The sequence below is a fragment of the Panthera pardus genome, unplaced genomic scaffold, assembly GCF_024362965.1.
Source record: "Panthera pardus isolate Hobbes unplaced genomic scaffold, ASM2436296v1 HiC_scaffold_20, whole genome shotgun sequence".
NCBI lineage: Eukaryota > Metazoa > Chordata > Mammalia > Carnivora > Felidae > Panthera > Panthera pardus.
Window position 1 is genome coordinate 91,481,280 of NW_026526766.1, and position 21,229 is coordinate 91,502,508.

The 21,229-nt window shown below is 60.0% G+C and overlaps 1 protein-coding gene across 2 annotated transcripts in view; it reads left to right on the forward strand.

Annotated features, from left to right (window-relative positions):
* Positions 1-15,377: 15,377 nt before the first annotated feature.
* The window catches only part of FAM163B (family with sequence similarity 163 member B), a 28,822-nt gene continuing 22,970 nt past the window's right edge, over positions 15,378-21,229 (forward strand). The window contains exon 1 of one of the 2 annotated variants that reach the window (XM_053908514.1): positions 15,378-15,770. The gene's annotated coding sequence lies outside the window, so the exon portion shown is untranslated. Of the gene's footprint in view, positions 15,771-16,875; positions 17,223-21,229 lie in introns of those variants that run through there. The other variant, XM_019434965.2, reaches the window with a different exon arrangement.

The following is a 21,229-nucleotide window of genomic DNA, read 5'->3' on the forward strand; positions in this document are numbered from 1 at the left end:
ACGCTGCTCCTTCGGAAGGAATGACTGTGTCTGCCTGAAGATGGGACCGAGGGAACATTCCAGCCCTCACGGGACCCTGGCGGTGGTGCTTTGTGCCCCGGGCAGCCAAACCAGACAGGGGAAAGACTGCCGGAAGCCAAGCTGTCCAGCCGGCCCGATGGCAGGGCCCGGGCGCTGGACGGATGGGGACTGCATGGCGGCTCACGGAAAGCGAAGCTTCTTGCATTCCCGATTCTATGTAATTTGGCCTTAGCGTCGGTCGGGGCAGCCCCCCCACCAATGAAAGTACCTGGGGATTTGTCGGTGGGGGAATTGCCCACGACGGGCCCCCCGGGAAAAGAACCACTGGGGAAAGAAAGAAGAGTCCGCAGGGAAATTATGCAGCCCTACATCCAGCCCTCGCCACCCCCCATAAAGACTCCTCTGCCTAAAGGAAAGGTAGCCCCACATATTTCCCAGCCAGGGAGGGGGACAAATGGGTTCGAAATCCCCGCTCTGGCAACAAAGGAATGTATCTATGGATACAAGTGACTCCGACCCCTGGGCCCACTTGGCCCCCAGGAGGCATTCCAGATGATGATTGGACCTGGGGGGTTAAGGTACAGAACGGTTCATTAGTTCCCAGGTATACATTGTCTCTCTGGGAGCGCATAAGGTGTGGGTTCCCAGGGCCCTCTGGGCTCCCTCCCGGCACCCCAGACCAAAGCGAATACTTCTGTTCCTTACACAGCAAATGGTTCAAGGGAACAATTAAGAAGTCATGTCGCTGTAAATGTTCCACTTGAGGTGTTGAGAGCTAGATGACCTTTCAGGAAAATAGCGAAGCAAATGCCTCATAGACAAACGTAGACACATAACGAAAGCAGTATGAAGAAATTAATCAAGAAGCAAAAAGGCAGGAGGGAGCGTTACGAGGAAATAACCATGAGGTGCCTGAATGGGCGAGTTCACAAAAAAAGGAACGTTTTTTAGAATCGGGTGATGCCGAGAAACATCGATGAGGCACGCTACAAGGAAATTGCTGGCAAACAGAATGCCACGTTTGCCACAATACAGCGGCCGTCTGACACGCTGCTGTCCTCTGTGTCCCCCACGGGGCCCAGGCGCAGGAGGCAGAGTGAAAGATAAAGGGTTGCTGAGCGAATGAGACACGAGTGGGGGTGATGGCACAGGCCCTCCCTCCAGGGCTTGGGGAAAGCCCAGAGAGGTCACAGACACGGAGCACGAGGGAGAAGTCGGAGTCCAGGGAGGCCCCTCGGCCTGGGGCGGCCGGCAAGCTTCCCGGAGGCTGGGGAGGGTCTCCAGTAGGACCTGGAAGGACCGTGTTCCGGGGGTCGGGGGCACCGGGCGGTGTGTGGCTAGCTACAGGACTAGTCCCAGAGGCTCTGGGCAAAGCAGCCCGTCACAGAAGACAGGCGGGCCCAGGCCGGGGTCGGGGGGCTGGGGGTGGAGACCAGGCTCCGAAGGCCTCACCTGAGAGGGAACGGCCCTCATTCTCCAAATTGTTGTGGAAGCAGGTGCTGGCGTTTGAGATCAGGACACAGCCTGGACAGTCCCCTCCGGGATCAGGGCGTGCCCGGCTCTGGGCCAGCCTCCTGGTGGCCTTGGTGCCAACCATCCAGGTGGCTCCGGTCGGAAGATGGGCTGAGCCACGAACCGCGGTAACTAACTCCGGGGCAGCGAAACCCCGGGGCCCTCACGCCGCATCTCCCGGGGGCTCAGAGCCCTGGATTCGAATGCGGCCGGCTCCCGGCTGGGCCTCCTTGGGGAAGCCCCCTTCCCCACCCAGATCGCCAGAGGGGTCGGACACGACAGTAATGTATCCTCTGGCTGCCTTCAACCCAGCGGTCTGGGCAGGCAGAGGCAGACAGGCCCGGGGCCAGGAGCCCAGGGACACAGTGCCAGCCCCGGGCAGGCCCTCGGGCAGCTGAGCACGCCCCCATTCCTCCCTGGATACGGGGAGATCAACAGTTGCTCAGAGCCGCTCCAAAGGAGGGGAGGCCTGTGTGCCTCTTAGTAAACAGCAGAGTGCTACAGACACACGTTTATTTTTAACAGGATTTAAACGGCGCTCTCTTCCTCCAGCTTGGAACCGGGAGGCAGTGCCCGCGGTCCCCTTGCATCCGGCACAGCCGATGCAGCCGATCTCAGAAAAGATAATTACCAAGTACTAGGAATCAACAGGAGCTGGAAAGCGGGTCCTCGCCCAGCCGGCCACCAGCTTCGTTCCCTGTCACCCTGGCCAGCCTCGGGGCCAGGGCTGCGACTGTCCTCGGATGCCAGGAGCTGGGAGACGAGGCCGCAGAGAGGTTGAGCAACCTGCCCTTGGGGCCCGGCCAGGCCAGACGCTAGGTCAAGGACCCCGAAGTGTGCTTCTAGCAAGCACTGCACCGGGGAGGCCGCCAAGGTCAGGGCCGTTCCACTGGAGTCAGGAGGAAGGGACACGCAGAGGAGAAATGCATCCAGGGAGGAAAGCGCTGGGCCCCGAGGGGGGGGGGGTGGCGGGAGGGACCTGGCCAATCACACGGCCCCTGCCGCGATGTGCGTCCCTTGCATTAATGGATTGTTACAAACGTGCAATTCGACCCGGCATGAGGAAGCGACGCTCAGCACCGGGTGAGACACCTGCCCGCCCCAGGTGCCCTCAAGTGCTGAGCCGGGCAGCCCCCGCCTGCGTGCCCTCTGACCCCTGCTCCCAGCCCCGCCTGGCTGTGCTCTGGTGTTGAGGTGCGGTCTGCCCTCCGAAGGCAGGGTGGGTTGGGGGTGTCGCCCAGAGCGTCACCACCACCCTGTCAGGAAATAAACACCGCTCGCTGCTCAGCGCCTGGCTCTCCTCCAAGGCGCTCCGACGGCTGACCTCATTTGGAACCAATTTCGGCGTCTTAATAAGCCCTTTGGCTTTCCGCATCCGTCTGAACTGTCATCTTCGCGTGTAATCCCCCATTGCCTGTGCCACGTGAGGCCGGCTCCGGCTGGCTCCCCAGCGCCCAGATCGTAGCAAGTGGGGGGCACCCGAGCCCGGTGGGTGGCCTTAAGACACACAGGCCCGACCGGGCCGCTCCCCAGCGGCTGCAGACTCTGCCCCTTGCGTGGGAGCTCTTGGCGCCAGGAAAATCCAGCAATCTAGCTGAGGGAAGCAGGACACGGGGCTGTGAAGGGCAGCCGGGGGCTGCACACAGACCAGGCCCACGTCCAGGGGGCCACCACACCCCTCCCTGGTCCTAAGCAGCTTGCGGCCGCCACACCCTGTGTCAACCATCACCAGCCGCTGCAGAAATCCGGGGGGATTTGCCCCCTCTGACTTGCCCCAGCTCCTTAAACCACAGCCAAGAAAACACGACTCGGGCCCCAGGGTCAGAGGGGCCCCGCCCCGCAGCCCCCTGCCCCCCATGCCTGCTTGGGGGGCAGGTGAATTTGGAAATCAGACCAGAGACGCAGCACCTCGCAGGTGTAGTGCGAACCACATCTGAGGTCCTGCCCAGAGCCAAGGTGACCAACAGCAGCTGTGTCTGCATCCGAGGCATTAGGGGCACGGCCAGGGGAGTGCTGTCCCTTGACATTTAGATCAGCGTCACTGGCAGGAAGGGGCTCTTGCCCCCGTGAGAGTGATAGAGGTGGAGAGCCACAGGAGTGTTCGCTCATCTCACGGGGGTGGGGGGTTGGGGGGGGTGAGCCACCCTCACAGGAGGGGCGTGGCTGCTGGGACGGCCCCCCGACCCTGGCTCTGGTCTCTGGGCTCCGGGCCCCTCAGTTGCGGGCTGTCGTTCAAGCACGAATGTGCCCGAAATCCGCGACAGGGCAAGTCAAAGCCCCCAGAATCCCACCCTCAAAAATTAACCACTGTTAATAGCTCAGTGCGTCGTATTTCAGAATTCCTTTCACTATTTAAATGTATTTTTAACTTTCTTTCATTATTTTTTATGTGTTTGTTACGTTCATTACATCGCAAAATTTACCGCCTTAACCATTTTTAAGGTCACAGTTCAGGGGCATTAAACATTCACACTGTTGTGCAACCGTCTCCGGAAATTTCCACCCTCCCAAACTGGAACTCTGAACCCCCCCCCCCCCCCCAAGTAAACACTGACTCTTCTCCCTTCCTCCAGCCCCCGGCCCCCACTGTCTAGTTTCTGTCTCCGTCTCAGCGGCTTCGGCCCCTCTAGGGCCCCCAGGTAAGTGGAGTCATACGGTGTTTGCCCTTTCGTGGCCCTTTCGTGCCCATCCCCCTCAGCATCATGTCCTCGAGAAGGTTCATCCACGTTGCAGCACGTATCGGGATTGCCTGAATGACATTCCGTGGTGTGGACGGACCCTGTTTTGTTTACCCATCGTCTGCTGATGGACACTTGGCTGTGGTGAACACCTCAAGTCCCCGCTTTCTGTTCTTTGAGGCTCACGCCAGACGTGGAATTGCTCGATCACACGGTCATCCTGTGTCCGCGAGGAAGCGCTGGTTTTCACGCGGGTCCCCACGCCCTCGCCCCGGGCCCCCCCATTTCCGCGTTGGACACACACCCACCGTCAGCACACCTGGCCCACCTCGAGCCTCTGGCTAGCTCTCGAGTTTTCCATTGTATCTGTGCTCCGATCCATGTGACCGGCTCCCTGTTGGTAAAGATTGGGGTTGTTGGCTTTTTAATTAAACCGGTAGAGGCAGCTCGTGCACGCCTGTCCTTTGAACTTGGGCCTGAGATTTTTCAGTATAGATCCCTGCAGGTGGGAGCCTGGGAGGCCGAAGGCAGCTGGGCTCCCTAACTGAAGTCATTCCCAAGGCTCAAAAGGTCTTGATCAAGGAAGTCATCCAGCCACCGGCCGCTCTGCCAGGCACCGAAGACAAAACCGCCTCCCCGAGAACAAATGGTTTCTTACAGGTAAGTAGGTTTCGACCTGGTTGATGGGCCAGATTTGCTCTGGGACTAGGCAGCCGCCCGCAGGCTACAATCAAATGCATCACATACATAAACACAAATTCAATAAAGCCCAAGGCTCGCCATCTGCTTTTCAAAGAGGAAGCTACCGAAATGAGCAGGTCTCCGTGCCTGGGGGCGTCTGACATTCACGTGGCCAGAAGGGGACAGCGACCTGCCCACCCTGATCCAATTTTCCTGCAGCTGATCGAGTTAGGGAGAGACTCACCCTGTAACGCACTGGGCGGGGGAAGGCGAATTAAAACCACCAGGACATAGATCTGACGTGAGTGGGAGGCAAGGGGGCCGCGTGAGCTGGAGGGCGCGGGGGGGACATCTTTCGGTGGCACTTGGTCAATATCTGCAGCGGAAGGGCTGGCTTTGTGCAGGGTGTCACTACCAAAGGCCTGCGTCGTTCCTGGACAACAGGTCTGCGTCCGAAGTCCCACGGCACTGGGACGGCTGATGTCACGGTATGGTCACCGCTCAGGGCGCTAGGTCCGTTCCAGGGGCCTGCGGAGTCCCCGGTGTCAGTCTCCCCCGGGGACTGATGTGGTCGCCCCCTTGGCTGGCACTGACCACAGCTCTGCATGGAGGCCAGTCTTTGGGAACCAAGACCAACGGACCTTAATGGGCAAAGGAGGTCCAGCGGGGCCAGAGCCTCCGTCAGGCGGGAGATCAGCATCCTTCGCCCAGAGGAAGGCCCTGCGGCTTGAGCGTTTTGGTTATTTTCTGTTGTGCAACCCCAGAATGCCGGGCGGACGCAAATTTTAGTCTCGGTCGGAAAGGCTCATCCGCAGGAAAGAAACGCCGTGTGTGTGTAGGTAGCTGGTACTCGTGCTGGACTGTCCGGGGGGGCCTCCACCGCCCTTGAGAGGGGTCTGCTGGGCATCCGGGGCGGACACGCGCTTCAAGGGTGTTTTATAACATACCGGGGCCCTCAGCCAAATGGGTAACTAAATATGCCATCCCCCAAATCCTACCAGGTGTCAGAAGAATGTTTTTAAAAGCAAAAAAAAAAAAGCATAATAAAATTGGCTGTAAATAAGGAGTCTTTTCAGAGCATCAGAATTCTGTAGGAATCACAGAAAAAGACTCAAGGAAACCAAATCGGGGGGAACCGCGTCCCCCAAGATGCACAGCTTGGGTGGCTGCAGACGTGGCTGGAGGCCACCCCCCTCCATCCCGAGCCAGGGAGGTAGGGCACAGCGGTGGGGCGGGGCAGTGGTCAGGGTACTCGCCTCCTGCCGCCGTGGACGGCAGAGTCCCTGAGTCCCCAGGTCCAAGCGGAGGGTGGTCACCACAGCAGGACGGAGACCAGGATACCACAGAGCTCAGTGAAGCTAGAGGCCCCCAGCCCGCGGGAGCACTTCTCCTCCCACCGCGCCTGGGTGCGCGGACCTCCCCATCTCCGTCAGAGCCTCAGAAACAGACACGGCCGCGGCGGACAGACAAACAGGGACTTTAGTGCAGAAATAGGCACGCTGCCCACATGACCAGGCATGTGAGACAAAGCAACCCCAGAAAAGAGAGCCGTCATCTCAGAAACAGGAGCCCTGACACCGGGGAGCGCCGCGATCGAGTCAACAGAGGAGCCTTTAAAAGACGTATAATTACTACCTTTAGAGAGATAAGAGGGGTTATCGGATCCGTGAAGCAAGAATGGGCTTTTATATAAAAGAACTAATTAGAGATCTCGGAAATTTAAAATAGATGGGCTGGAAGCGGAGAGGAGACATCTGAAGAGCAAATCAGCACACTGGAAGATGAGGCCAGGGGCCGTGCAAGGGATTTGTCCTAATGGGCAAAGTCACGGAAAACACGAGGCAGAAGTTGGGGACCTGGGGACAGCTCCAGACGCCCCTCGGCCACCTGATGGATGTTCCCTCAAGTGGCACAGTGGGGATGGAGGGAAGAGAGTGGCCAGAGAAAGACCCAGGGCCACAGAAGGACACCGGTCGTTGGCTCTAAGAACTCGCCAGGTGCCGAGCAGAGCAAATGAACCCAGGCCTGTTCCAGTCGCGCGATGGCCCATTTCCGGGTCAGCAGAAGCAGAGCGAAGGTTCCGATGCTCCCGGAGAGAACAGAGCGCAGGTGCCAGGAGCAACGGTGAGAATGGGAGGGACACCCCCACCCCCAGTGGAGGGGTGCGAGCCAGGTCCCCGTGCCTTCTCCTAATAGCGGCGTGAGCCCGCACGAGACGCGGGACTCTCCTTCCAAGTTCAGAGAGAAGGCGTTACTCAGTCTACCATCCCGAACCGGGCATCCTGGTTTGAGAGCAAAGAAAACCCTTCAGATGTTCAGGGACTCGGGGATTTCACCACCACTCCCCTTTCTGAGAGCCTTAACTCAAGTTACTCAACCAGAGCAAACAAAAATCTCAACCCGAGGAAGAGAAAGACGGGCCGGCAGAAAAGATGGGGACATAAAATCCGATAGGACGCGGAATGAAGCCTGGGCGGTTTCGTTGTCACGAGGAACGGGATCGATTATCGTCTTTGCGGCGGGACAAGTTCAAACACGAGAAAGGCACAGAGAATGACGTTATAAATGCCCATGTGCTCACCGCTCAGATCTGTGTCTGTTCTGCCGTATTTGCTGTGCTTTTGCAAAATAAAGAAATATCACAGGTTCGGGGAAGCCCCCCGGCCTCTCCTCCAGTGAACACAGATTCTCATCACACGTATAATTGGGTTATGGTAACAGGTACAAAAACATTGATTTTTTTCCCCCACCCACAATGTTTATTTTGTCACTGGCCACTTTGTCAAACGCCTAATTGTCTTAATCAATCTTCCCCGGGTTCACTTGGATTTACCGAGTGGAATTTTCCAAGTGTCAGGGAGCAGTCACCCGCTCAGCCTCTTCTGGTTCGATATCTGCGTCTTTTATTTCCGTTTCTGTCCAGCGGACTCACCAGGCCAGCTGGCCACGGGGGAGGCAGCCGCACAGGGACGCTCAGCTTGTCCCCGGGAGCGCTTCCTGTGCTTGCCAATGAGCAGGGCGCCGGCTGAAGACGGGTGTTAAATGCCCTCTGATGGGTAAGCAAGATTCTCCCCATTTCTTTTCAATCAGCAAGTGCCGCTGACTCCAATCAGCTGCTTTTCCAGCATCCGTTCTGACTACCCCAAGCTTTCCCTGCCTCTCTAAGAATGCAGAGCTCTGGTTCTCCAACTTTGTGGCCTCAAGGTCCCTTTACCCCCCCGTAAAATGTACTGAAGCCCCTGAAGAGCCTATATGAAGAATATTATAAAGTTTTACCGCAAGAGAAAAAAAAGGAAAATCTAAATCAATGAAGATACAAACCAGCCCCCTTGCTGGGAGACGTTAGAATGTTGTAAAGACAGCAGTCTACCATATTGATTCTAATAAACACGTCTCCCATCTTCAAACGTCCCTGAAACAATCAAGGGCGTATCAGAGCTTCAATGGCAGCATCCCTCCACCCCCTCCTGGTAGTCAACACAATAAGGATTTACCTTAAAAAAGATGATGTCTGATTTCATGTATGCTTTTTTCATGATCTTAGCTCATTTGTTTTTTTGGACCAAATCTTGGAGCGGTATTGGTGTTCCTGTTACCTCGTTTTCTAGGTGAAGCAGCTGAGGCCCAGAGAAGTCAAGCAACTTGTCCAAGGGCACACAGCCAGGGAGTGGCAGAGCTAGGATTTGAACCCCGGCTGTTTGGTCCCAGCGCCTCTGCTGCTCTGGTCTACTGGTCCAGGGGTTGGGCTTCTTCCAGTCCATCTACAGTTCAACCCAGTCTTCGTTAGGGCCCCCAAACGATTCCCGATCTCACAGGTCGATAATACAGATCATTCAGAAGAGGAGAACACTCAAGGAAATGTTGGCAGCCAGACGAAAGGACACGGAGACGTAGCGTGGTTCCCCTGAGCTGTCCAAGCTGCCTCTGTCCCACGTTGGTGACCTGATAGGCCTGTGGATCATAGCGCAGCAGGAGCTCCAGGAACAGACCCTGCATATCTGGAACGATGCAATTTTCACTTGGATAGGGAGCCAGTGACCACTGGTCATGCGAGTGTCAAGACAACATTAAAACACAAACAGGTCAGCCTGTGGCTCATGTCCACAAAAATCCTAGATGGGTTAGAAATTCAACACAAAATGAAAATGGCACAAGTGGCATGGAAAAATCTCGTCTACTTTTTTCTTTTGATTTTTTAATGTTTATTTTTAAGAGACAGAGACAGAGAGCGAGCAGGGGAGGGGCAGAGAGAGAGGGAGACGCAGAATCCGAAGCGGGCTCCAGGCTCCGAGCTGTCAGCGCAGAGCCCGACGCGGGGCTCCAACCCACGAGCCGTGAGATCACGATCTGAGCCGAAGTTGGACGCTCAACGGAATGAGCCACCCAGGCGCCCCTCGCCTACTTGTTTGAGCCTCTCTGGAGCCCTGCCACGAAAGCCTGGCAGGTCTGGCCCCTAAAAGCCAGCGGCCCCAGCTCGATGACGGACCCTACCTAAGCCAAGGTGAAGACGGACACCAGCCTGGAAGAAAGGCTTTGCACCCCACGAAACACATGAGCACATAAAGAGTGTCTGCACATCCGTGTCAAGACACGAAGACTCGGAAATGGGGGAACAGGCAGGTGATGGGAGCGGGGTATGAGGGGGCTCTCAACCTCCCCGGCAGCTGGGAAAACACAGCCACCCAATGAGATACAAGTAGGGGGAAATGGACCAGATGACGGACCCCCGTGCCGTGAGGCTGCAGGGAGACAGAACCTGTCCCCACGGGGGGGAGGAGGGCACATCAGGCAGGGTCACTCACCCGATGATGCTCAAGGAGGCTTTTAGTAAATGGGCTTTGATGGAGAAGTGGGCAAGTGAGGAAAGGAAGCCACAAGGTGAGGGGCAGTGAGCAGGTGCCGTTCCCTCGCCCTGGCCTGAGGGGGTGAGGCCCCAGGAGAAGGGGGTCAGAGGAGAGGGTACGTGGCACGGGGAGACCCAACCCCGCCTGACGTGGCCCTAAAGCGGGGGAGCCAGGGATACGGAGACCCCCACTCCCCTTCCGGGCCATGCCTGTTGGGAAGCTGGAGGGCACAGAGGCCCGAGGCAGACATCCACCCACGTCTTACACACGGCCTTGTCACCCCTCTCGAGAGCCACACGCTGCCACCTGTGTGGCGGGGTCCTCAGACCCGGGTTTCAGGGGGAGGAAACCACAGTCAGCCCCAGCAAGTCTGGACAAGGCTCCCAGTGGAGGGACGGCTCACAAACACGGGAGTCTCAAAAAGTCCCCTATGGGGAAGCAAGCCACTGTTCTCTTTGTCCCGCGGTGACGTCACTACCCCCAAGCTTCTCATCAAGACGGAACAGAGCAAAAGCGAAGGAAAATGGTGCAGTGGGAGAGGCCAGGCCAGCGCTGGGAAGGGCAAGACCCCTTGTGCGGGATTATGGGTTTACAGCAGGGACAGTGGCTCCCCATACAGGAGCCACCAAGCACCCTGGGCTGTGGGGAAGGGGGTACGGGTGGGCGGGGGGGTGGGGGACCACCAACACCGAGGGCTCATACCTCCAGACAAGGCCGATCCTGTTTCGGAGTGACGGGGGCCAGCGACAGGACCAGGGGTGGGGGTGGGGGTCACGTGGAGGGCGGGTTAGTGGCTGGTCCTCCCCTCCCTGCCGCGTGTCCTACAGCAGAGGAGACGAGTGGCAGAGCGGCAGGCCTGGGCTGGGAGCACGCGTCCATGGGCCCTGGTTTGGGGGCGCGTGCAAACGCTCACCCCGAAGTGCTCCCCACAGCCTCACGAGCCAGACTGCTGCCAAGGGAAAGGCAGAGAATGCAAAGTCCTCTCCAAAGCCCAGGGGAGGAGGGAAGGCCTCCCGGGCAGGGCTGTGGGGTCCACGGGGCGGTCAGTGGGCGGCTGCCACAGGCAGGGGCCACTAGTAAATGCCAGCCCCGCTCCAGACTCCATCGGAGGTAGGGAGCCTGTCTCACCAAGGCCCCAGCCGCCCAGGATGGGGGGAAGCCAGTGGGACTGGGGCTCCCAAGGCCAGCACCCAGGCCCCAGGCCAGAAGGTTCGGCCCTTGCTGCCAGCCTCGCCCAGGCAAGCCGAGGGTCATCCCACCCTCGTCCTGGGGGATAAGCAGATCTGGGTGGCTCAGAACCACACGTGGGGAAACTGAGGCTCAGCCATATTCGCCCACCCAGTGAGCAGGGCCAGGATCGAGCCCAGTTCTGCCCACCTCCAAGCCCTCGTCTCTCCATGCTCTGCCTGCACCAGATCCACATCCACAGGTCCAAACTCTGGACCAGCCCCAACTGCGGGCCGAACCCCGGGCACGTGGAGGAGACAACAGCAGACCCATTAGGACATCGGTCCTGAGAGAGAAAGGCTGGGCCTGTCCTACGCACGCCTGCGTCCCAGCACCCACCGCTACTGCATACAGTAGGCGCTCAATAAATGAGGCCAACTCACTCGGCCCCCAGGCATGAGGTGCTCATGCTCACATGGAGTTAAGCGATTACAGAGAAGGCGAGGTTAGACTTTTGACCGGAGAGTCGTGGGAGCACAGGAGACATAAGGGCTCTGACCCCCCTGGGGTCCTGGAGGCTGCCCCACTTGAGCCTGGGCCTTGCGGGGTGCGTAGGAGTTCGCCAGATGGTGACGGGCAGAAGGGGCGTCTCGGGCAGAGACCAGCGTGTGCAAAGGCCGGGAGGATGAGAGCTTGGGCACAGACAGTGCCAGAGCTGGCTAGGCTGACAGCCTGCGGAGGGAGGGCGGGCCGGGCTGGCTCTGGTGGCCAAGCTTGCACCCCATCCAGGGGACAGTCTGGCCGCTCCTGCAGCGGAGGGGCTCCGGGCGAGTGTGGGGTGGGCTCAGGGGTCCTGTGGTGGTCCACGCGTCCCCAGGGCTGACGGGCTCAGACAGGCTCTGCCCTTTCTTCCCGGCAGGCCCTGTGGGGACCGGCTCTGGGCACGAGTCACCCCCGAGTCATTCATTAACTCTGCAGCCAGGCCGGTCACTTGCACTTCATTGCCTCAGTTTCCTTGTCGGTCCCACAGGAGAAATCGCGTGGCCAGTGGTCTCCAGTGGGGCACGAGGAGCAGAGGGAGGCCGGGCCTCTGGCCGCCCCTCGTCCGGGGGAGAGGGGGCGAGAAATCCAGGACCAGCACAGAGCCTCGGGCTAATGCCTTCCCACTGAGGCTGGTGCCGGGGGACAGTGGAGAGCGGAAGGGACAAATGTCTGCCCGCACGGCTCTTCTATCCCAGAGCAGAGACGCAGAGGATGTGGGAGCCAACAGGGGAGACGGTGCCCGAGACTCAGGACCGTGGAGACCGTGCACAGGTGCTAGGAAGAGAGGGACAGCGCGGGGGAGCCCGAGGCTGAAGGTCGTCCTCCGTGCTTCTTCAGGGGGCTACGAAAGTGCCATGGCGTCTCCGGGTCGTGTTACCGCAGGGGCAGCAGCTGGAGCACAGACCCCAGCCGAGGCTCTTGAGCCACCTCAGGCCGCCAGACGTGTGCGTGTGGAGGGGTGCAGCAGCAAGGCCTCGGCACCCCACACCTCATCCCTGCGCCCTTCGACCTTGGGGCACTGTTCCCGTCCTTGGTCTGCCCCGCTCATCCTGCCTCCCCGCACTTGACCCTACCGTTCCCGTCCTTCCCCTCCTCCCACACCCTCCCTCCTCCTGGCCCCCAATCCAAACCTGCCACCGTCAGCCAGGGCGTCAGGGGCTGGTGGCAGGGATGCATCTGATAGGACGGCAGTGGCCAAAGCGCTCCGGTCCTTCTCAGGCCACACGGGTAAAATGAGAGAACGGTCCTCGTCTCCCAGGGCGTGACAATCAGCACGCCACGGATGTCGGCCACGGGGAGTGCAGTCCTGGATCCAGCCCCACCCGGCCCAGGGAGCCCTGTCTCCTCCGGCTTTGAACCCTCACCCAGTCCGAGCTCCCCGACAGCGGGGCCTCTCCGCACCCACAGTGCGCGGCACGTGAGTGGAAGAATGAGTGCAGGCACGCGCAGCCCAAGCTGGCCGGGAAAGAGGCGGTGAGGTCATGAGAGCTCGTCGGGATGAACTGTGATTCACCGGGGGAGCCCCCAGGGACCCTTGACTGCTCCCCAGCACCTCGCTCGGCATCAGCTCGTCCGCACCCATCATCCTCGAAGGTTGCTGAAGAACGAGCACATCAAGCTTGCTGTCACAACGTTGTAGGATGTTGCGGTGACTGAAAAGCACCGGCAATTTCTGCTCAAACAGACAAGGCTGCCTTTTCAAACCGGGGCCATGGAAACACCGCCGTGTGCGCCCAAGCACCCCCCGGCACCCCCGCCCCGCCCGCGCCCGGCCCTCTGCACAGGCGGTTGTCTCATCCTCTCACTCCTGCTCTCCCCCGCACGCTCTGATGCCTTGTCCTGCTCCTGGTCACGTCCCAAAGACACCCAACCCAGAGCCCTTGATCTGGAACACGAGTGTATTCTGCCCAGCCAACATCACAAAATAATGGCAATGTCATGGCCCAGATCATCTCTCAAAAAAAAAACAAAAAACAAAAAAAAACAATCCTATTCTCTAAATGGGCTTGACCTGGACGGATATTTTGGAATTGGGTAGACACAGGTTCAGTGACATAAGTGGACCTGCCGCGGAGCCCATTCAGTCAGTGGAAGAACCCCTCGGGAGCGCAGGCCGGGAAAAGAAAACACTCCAAAGACCAAACTAAGGTTAATTTAGTAATTGCCCGAAGCCCCCGGCAATTTCCATAAGTACCCGCCGGAGGAAACAGCGGCCGCTTTCGGTCATTTGCCCCAGTGCCCATTTGGGGAAAGAACTTGGAAGGCTCAACATGGGGCCCCCTTTGGTGGCCCGAGGTCCACCGGGCAGCTGAAATGGGGGCCGGGCAGTGGGGTGCCCACCCCAAGCTGCCATCGACCCCCCCTTCTAAGACTCCACAGACTTCCGAGGCTGGAGGGGTCCCCCCCACCGCCGGGGGCCAGCTCGGCCAGCTCGACTCCGCAGTTAGTGAACGGCCAGCTGCTGCTTGGACACCGTCTGGAGACGGGGAGCTCACTCCCTCTTGAGGGTTCCCAGAAAGGGAATTGGCCGAATCCTCACTCCTGGAGCGCTTGGCTCCCCTCCCTCTCAGCTGGATGAGACTCAGGTGAGAAGCCGCGGCTGGGCGCATATCCTCTGCCTCCCAGGACGTAATGCACTCCATCCAGATGGTTATGTGACCGTCTTGGGTGCGGGGCTGTGGTCAGAGGGTCGAGGCCCCTGCAGTCACCCGCGTAATTAGTTCCTATGCGTCAAGTCAGTGACCGCGTGGAGAGAAACGGGCAGTGGTCATCACGGCCCCTCCCCTGCAAGCTATCCGCCCTGCCCCCCGAGAAACACATGGGTAGGAAGGTCACGTCTTGACAGCATGGGGCTGATCCGACAAAAGCTCCATTTGCCCTCAGTGGGAAATGAACCCTCATCAACCGCCACCTATGTTCCAATGTGTTGGGGCTTTTGCAACCAACTCGGCCATCTGTTGGATCTGAGTTAGAGCCACGAAGCTCTGTGCCGGGAGAGAGATGCCAGTGATGGGGACACAGTAGCCGCCATAAACTGAAGTTGCCGTGCAACCGAAAGCATATGGAAGAGGAAGGAGCGCCAGCGAGGTGGCACTGAGCCGTGCCTCCCGCCCCCAGGACCGCTTCTGGCCAGCCTGACAGAACCACGTGTAGCTCAAATGGTTTTTTTTTTTTTTGCCTGCAGGCACGCGTCAGGAGAATTTGCCATTTAAGCGAACCTGATGGTGGGTTGTTTCTATAAAGTCAGACCAGTGGCTCCTCACTCCCCCCCCATTTTTATTCTTGGAAAAAGGGTTGGACGTGGTTTTAAGAGCGAGTTTGGTGGGCACCATCGAGCATCAACATCCAAGTGAAATCCGCTCACTGCAGCCACCTTCTCGCGGCCCATGCGACCGTCGGTAAGTCGCTTCGCGCCTCTCCCACCACCGACAACGCGTGAGTAAGAAGTGTGTCTACTTTATGCGTTGTGGGGAGCATTCAGTCGTGGATGAAGCAAAACGGGCTCGGAGCGCACCATCACAGGCCCCGGGAGCCCACCTCTGCAGAGCTTGGGAAGGAAACCCCTGCTTCACGAGGTCAGCAGCTCCAGACCCACAGCTGGGAACTTCTGCCGAGTGTGAATGAAGAGAAGGCGGGGGCAGGAGTGGCAGGGCATCGGAGCCGGCTGGTGAAGAGACTTTGGCAGTGATGCTCCTTTTAAAATTCTTGGCACATGTTTGCCGAGATCTAAGCAATCCTGAAATTAAAAAAAAAAGAAAAAGAAAAAAGAGGTGGCTCAGTTGTCTAATGGGGATTTTGACGGAAAATGTCGATTTAAAGGATTCCTAGGCTGACTCCTCAGGCACTGATTGGCTGGCCGGTATACATCTCTCTCTGTCTCTCCCCCCCCCCCATATGGAATTTCTATTAATGTTTCCATATTTTTTCCTAGGTTGGGAGCACATCGAAAATCTGGGAGAAGGGTATGAGGAGCATGTGTTTAGGATTCAGTCTAAGCCAGCTCCGGTCTGCTGCTCTTAAGTCCCCAATCTTCACCTGCAAAGTCATCTCACAGGATTGTTGAGAAGATTTCAACGAGACAGTGCGGGCCACGTGTGTAGCCTTGTGTCGGGGACGTACTGAGCACATAATGAGTGATGTTTATCATGAAGTCAGTGCCTGGTAGAAGCAGGTACTGTGCACAGTTAATTAATGAATCAAGCACCGCCCCTGATCCCTTAGGAAGCGAGGCGGGTGATGTTCAATTATCCTGCTCGGAAGGGACGGAGATATTCGACATTCACGGGGCAGGCACCAGCCCTTTCCATTAGTTAAGAGGAATGAGGTAAGGAAACTCTCCAGGGTCAAAGTGGCTTGAACAGTTTGGGGAAATTGGGCAGTGACCCTTCCTAGGGAACCTGACAGGGCGAGGCAGGAGGCTGGACATCTGGAGCCTGTCTATCTGGCTTGTACATACTCACCCTCTCGGTCCTGTGGGGTGGCTCTGAGCCCGGTGCTTATCTCTCTCTCCTCAGCCCATCTGTAAGGTGGGAGTGGACTCCAAGCAGGTCCCTCCACCCCCTCTATGTGTCCCCAGGATTCCCATCTCTAGGACAGGAGCGAAGTAACAGGTTTTTCCTACCAAGATACAGAGTCTTCTAAAGAACTTAAGAGTTGGAGAAGCAAACGGTCGTATTACGTTTTCAATGAGCCAGGCACGGTTCTTAGTGCCTTACATATTCTTTAGTAATATTTAGTTTCAGACCTCTCTCTCGGCTCGGGGTCCCCGCGGCTTCAGCCTCCTCTTGAGTGTCTATCTACAGGGACAGAGGTCACTCGCTGCCTCTTGGAGCACTCCCTTCAGGTGGAGGGACCTCATGCCAGGAAGGAAGCAGCCCAGTCTGTCCTGCTTCAGCGTGAAGCCATTGGTCCCAAATCTGTGCTTTGTGGTCCCAAAGCAGGAGTCTGCTCCCTTCCTCTGTGGATGCCCTGAGAGATCCAAGGGCAGCCACCAGGCCCCAGAGCAGGACAGGCACCGCCCTTTCTCCCTAGCTTGGCGGTTGCCCACCGTGAGAATGGAAACAAGCCATGAAAAAGACCAGAGTTTACTGAGCCCCCACTGTGTGCCAGGCCCCTGGACCTGGTTGAACTGCGTTCTCAGACCAACCTTGCAGGCACCGCTATGGCGCCTTTCACAGGTGAGAGCCAGAGAGACTCCCCGAGTCAGGAACTTGCCCCAAGGTCGCACTGTTGACAAGCAGCAGCAGCTTCAGCCCGACTCCCAATCCCAGAAAGCGGGCGCAGAGCCACGGGAGCCCCGCGGGGCGCCGGGCGGGGGCGGGAGGTCCCGCGGCCTGGGCCCGCAGCGGACGAGCGGTCAGCACCAGGGACAGCTCCCGAACGGCTCCCCGCAGCCCCCGACGGCGGCGCGCGCGGGGCCGGCGGCGCGCTCCCCGCCGGCTCGTGCGCGCGCCCTCCCGCCAGCGCGCGCCCCGCGCCCGGGACTGGGCTGGAACCGCGCGTGCCGCTCGCTGGGAGCCAGCCTGCGCGTCCGGAGCCGTGGCCGCAGCCGGAGCTGGCAGGGGGCTCCCGCCCGGGCACGCAGTCGCCTCCCGCGGGCCTCCGGGCCTCCCCAGCGCCCGCCTCGCCCGCCCGGCCCCAGCAGGCGCCGCAGCCGTGGCCTGGGCAGGAGCGGCCGCCGCTAGCTGCGCCCTGCCCGGGACGGACGCCGGACCGCCCCGTCACGTGCGCCCAAGTCCTCGGCCGGCCGGGGGCAGCGCCGTTCCCATGGTTCAAGGTAAGGGCCGAGCGCGGGCCGAGCGGTCGCGGGGCGAGGGGGCCGAGGCCGCCGGGGACGCAGGCAGGGAAGCCCCGGCTCAGTGCCCACGAAGGCTGGGGCGCCCGCTGCAGCCTGCCGGGCAGTGTGGAGCCGGGTCCCTGCCCCACGCAGCTGCCGGGCCACACCACCCGTCCCATCTCCATCTGCCCTGGACGTGCGCCCCTGGGGAGGAGGCCGTGGACTGTGAACGGAGACCCAGGCGGGCAGCGAGGCAGGGAGGGAGGTGGGGACCCACGGTGCCAAGGGACGCCTGGTCTCTCTCCTGGCCTGGGCATGAAGGAAATCGGGGAGAGAAAGTTTCCGAGAGGAGCCTGGCCTCTGTTCTCTGTGGTGCCAGGAGCCGAGACCTTTCAGTGAGACTTGCCTTGGACCAGACACCGTGCTCGGCACCTGACCTGTGTAATCATTCATCCAATTCACCCAACACCCATCAGAGAGGGGCACTGGCTCTATTTGACAGGGGAGGAAACTGAGGCTCAGGGAGGTTTGGTCGCTTGTCCAAGGTCACACAGCCAGTAAGTGGTGGTGCTGACCTCGGTCACGGCCACCGGCCTCAGTCACGGCCACCGGCCGCACGCCCACCCACCCACCTTTGTCTGTTTGAAATCTCAGCTTAAACGGGGGAGAGGAGCACGGGGCTGGCCTTTGGGTTTCCCCAGCCAGGAATAAAAAGACTCCAAACACCAAAACTCCAGGAGAGACTGCCTGCCCACCCTCCCAGCTCTGCCACGTCATCCCACCCAGTGTCCTGTGCTCCCAAGGCCGAGGGCCATGTGGGCACTAAGAGCCCTGCCAGTGTGCATCTCAGCCCCACCGCTCTGTGACGACAGTCTCAAGGGTCAAGTTCATTGACCCTTCTTGAAAATAAGAGGGTGTCCCAGGGGCCTTAGCCCCAGCCTGCCCTCCTTTCACGTTCCTCGGGAAGCTGGAGCTCAGGAGAGCCAGAGGGGACGACCTGCCAGCCTTTCCCTGGCCCTCCCCTCTGCTCGGGCCAGGCCAGGCTCCTGGGGCGGGAAGGGCGGGGTGGGGGGGGGGCTTCCAGGTGCGGTGAGGACTTCCAACCCCCGAAGGTTTGCGCTCGCTAGGACAGCATCCAGCCGCCTCTGCCAGTGGCACTGACAATGGAGCCCAAACGACCAGAGACCTCTTCTTACCTAAGCAGGTGGCACCGGTGCTTCCTGGGCCGAGGGAGGGACCGACTTTAATTCTTTGTGCACTGACCGTAAGCTTTCGGAAGAGCTGGGGTGCTGGGAACTCGGGACAAGTCCATCTCGCTCCTGAGGCTGGGGCTCAGGCAAGCTGGGGTTTTGTTCCTGTTTCCGTCTGGCGCGGCTGTGGGGCACCTGCGTGACGGGGTGAAAAAAACCCAGGGTGAGCCTTGTGCCCTGCATCCTCCTGACTTCTGGTCTCCCTGCCACCTGAACTTCCAGAGGGGCTGACTGGTCCCGATTCCCTCGGAAAGCTTGGAACTGGTCTCCTGAAGTGTTTGGGGGTGTCTGGGAAGGACCCACCCACAGGCTCTCCCGGCCTCGGTGCCTTCGGGGTGCATGGGGACGGACGTGGGGAGCTCTGGGGACCATCGGCTGGTCTTTCTGGAGCTCTCTGGCACTCTCTGCTGAGAGCGCTGGCTATGGAAATGTTCCAGCTTTTCCACCCTAGCCTCTCCAGGGGAAGAGGGGAGGGCGTCCACCACCGAGCCCTTCCCAGCCTCCGAGGCCTCGAGCTCCCAGACGCGCATTGCTTGCACCGGCACAATCGTCAAACAGGAGGAAGGGCGCTCGGGGAAAGGTGGGCACAGCTCGTGGAGCCAAGACTCATCTGCCCAGTTGTGTCCACCTTTCGGGGTGACCTTGGACAAGTCACCTTCCCTCTCCAGACCTCAGTCTCTCATCTGTGAGATGATGGGGTGGCTCATGCCATGCCCCTGATGGGCCATGTCCACTCTGCTCATCGAGGCCCCAGAGTGAGCGTGTAAGGCTGGGAGGAGCTGCAGTATTGAGGGAGCACAGAGGGATTTTGAAATCTCGGGGCAAATCTGAACCCAAGCCCCCCACTCAAGTGATCGTCCCAGCCTTGCATGTTTGGGGGCCGGCTCTAAATCGCTGACTCCTGGTGCTGGTTCTGGGTGAGCCATATGGCCCGGCCGGCCCGGAGGCTACACGGCAGGGACCCAGTCCCGCAGAGAGGCCCCTGGGCTCCACAGATCTGCTCCATAGAGCGATGGTCTCGACACCCAGCCAGGAATAATTGCAGCACTCAGAAGGGGTGAGGGAGCAGGCAGGGCTGCGGGGGGAGAGTCATTGCATCTCTGTAAATTGCATCTGAGTTCGGGCAGGAGGCAAGGCACGGTGGCAAAAGAGCCCCGCTCCCGTCCTCCCGGCAGCCCCTGGCCCGGCCACTCTCTGCAAAGTAGCCAGTCTGCGTCTGTACGTCAGTAAGAGGCAGTTTGTGTGGCAGAGAGCGCAGATCCTGGGCGACCGTGGGCAAAGCGGTCAGCCTCCTCGTGTGCAAAACTGAGGGCGCTCCTGCCTTCCCCGCCAGCACAGGGCGGCAGCTGTGAATCTGCCCCCCCCCCCCGCCCCGAGGCAGGGGACAGCCCCAGGCTCAGCCCGGGGTCTGCTCCACTGAGACCAGCGCGACCGGGGGCTTCTCAGCCTGCCTTTGCTCTCCCCCTGGTGCTGGTTTTCCTTGCGGTGTCTCGGTCCCTTCGGATTTGCTCCAAAGGGGGTTTGACAAGCCCGGCATCTTCGGCGTCTGCCAGCTCCTGTCCTCCCATTGCCGCGCGGAGAGGCTCCTGGTGCGGGCACCTTGTTTCTCTTTGCAAAGCTCTTTGTTCCCTTTGGAATTAGGTCCCCTCCCCAAGCAGGCTCGAGCTGGCGAGCCCTCCCCCAGGCTTGGCCCAGCCCCACCCCCGGCTGGGGGCCCTCTGAGGGTGGAAGGCGCTACAGGAAGAATTCTAGGGGGACTGACCTCCTTGCCCCGGGTCTGAGTCAAGCCTGCTGGTTCCTGGCTGTGGGATCTTCTGGGCTGCGGCCCATCAGGCGAGGCTTGTAAGCCCTGCTTCCGGGGGTGGGTTTCTCCAGAGATCCCCAGAAACCACAGACGTCGGGAGCCTGGGAGGGACACGGCCAGAGGTAGCCTTTAGGGAATGTTCTCGGGCTGCGGCACGACGGGCTACGTGGAGAGGGTGAGGCTGGAGGCAGGAAGGCTCTGGAGGAGGCCGCTGCGTCCAGCCAGAAGGGAAACCATGGAGGCCTGGACCAGGGGAGTGAGAAGTGGGCGGAAGCGACCATCCCTCGGAGGGAGGGGCGAGGAGACAGCGTGCTGGGTGGTGGGAGAGGCCCGGGAAGGAACACCTACCTGTCACAGGGCTCTGCTCTACACGGGACCGGGCCGGAGACCCGGGCGTGGCCGGACAGGCAGGATGGGCCGCGCCCAAGTGGTGAGGAGGCCGCCCCGGGGGCCTCGAGGAAGACTTTTCTGTTCCAGCAGCAGCATGGCGTCACAGCCTGGCTCCGTGTTACCGCCTGTCGCCTGCACACGGTCCCCGCCCACCTCGAGGGGTTCCCACGGGACTGGGCCCCGCCCTTGTCTAGCCAGCCACCTGTACCCCCGTGCTCGGCTTTCCCAGGTGGCAGAGGCGCGAGAAGCCTGGGCCAGCCGAGAGGCCCACGTGGAGGCTGGCCAGGGGCCTGGGTGGTGGCCCTACAGCAAGCCAGGCTGCGGGGGCTGCCGCCTCGTTCGCCCCATTCCCCGGTGGTGTGGTCGAGTGGGGGAGAGCGTGGCCGTTGGGGCTGACCAGAGCCGTGTTTCTGTCCATGCTGAGTGTCCCTAGTGAGGTGACTTGGCCTCTCTGGGCCTTGGGTTGCTCGGTGACGATGTTAACATCCACCTCGAAGGACGTGCTAGGTTGCGTCTCAGCTGGCTGACCGGGGAGGGGGCTGCGGGCACTGTTCGGCGCTCAC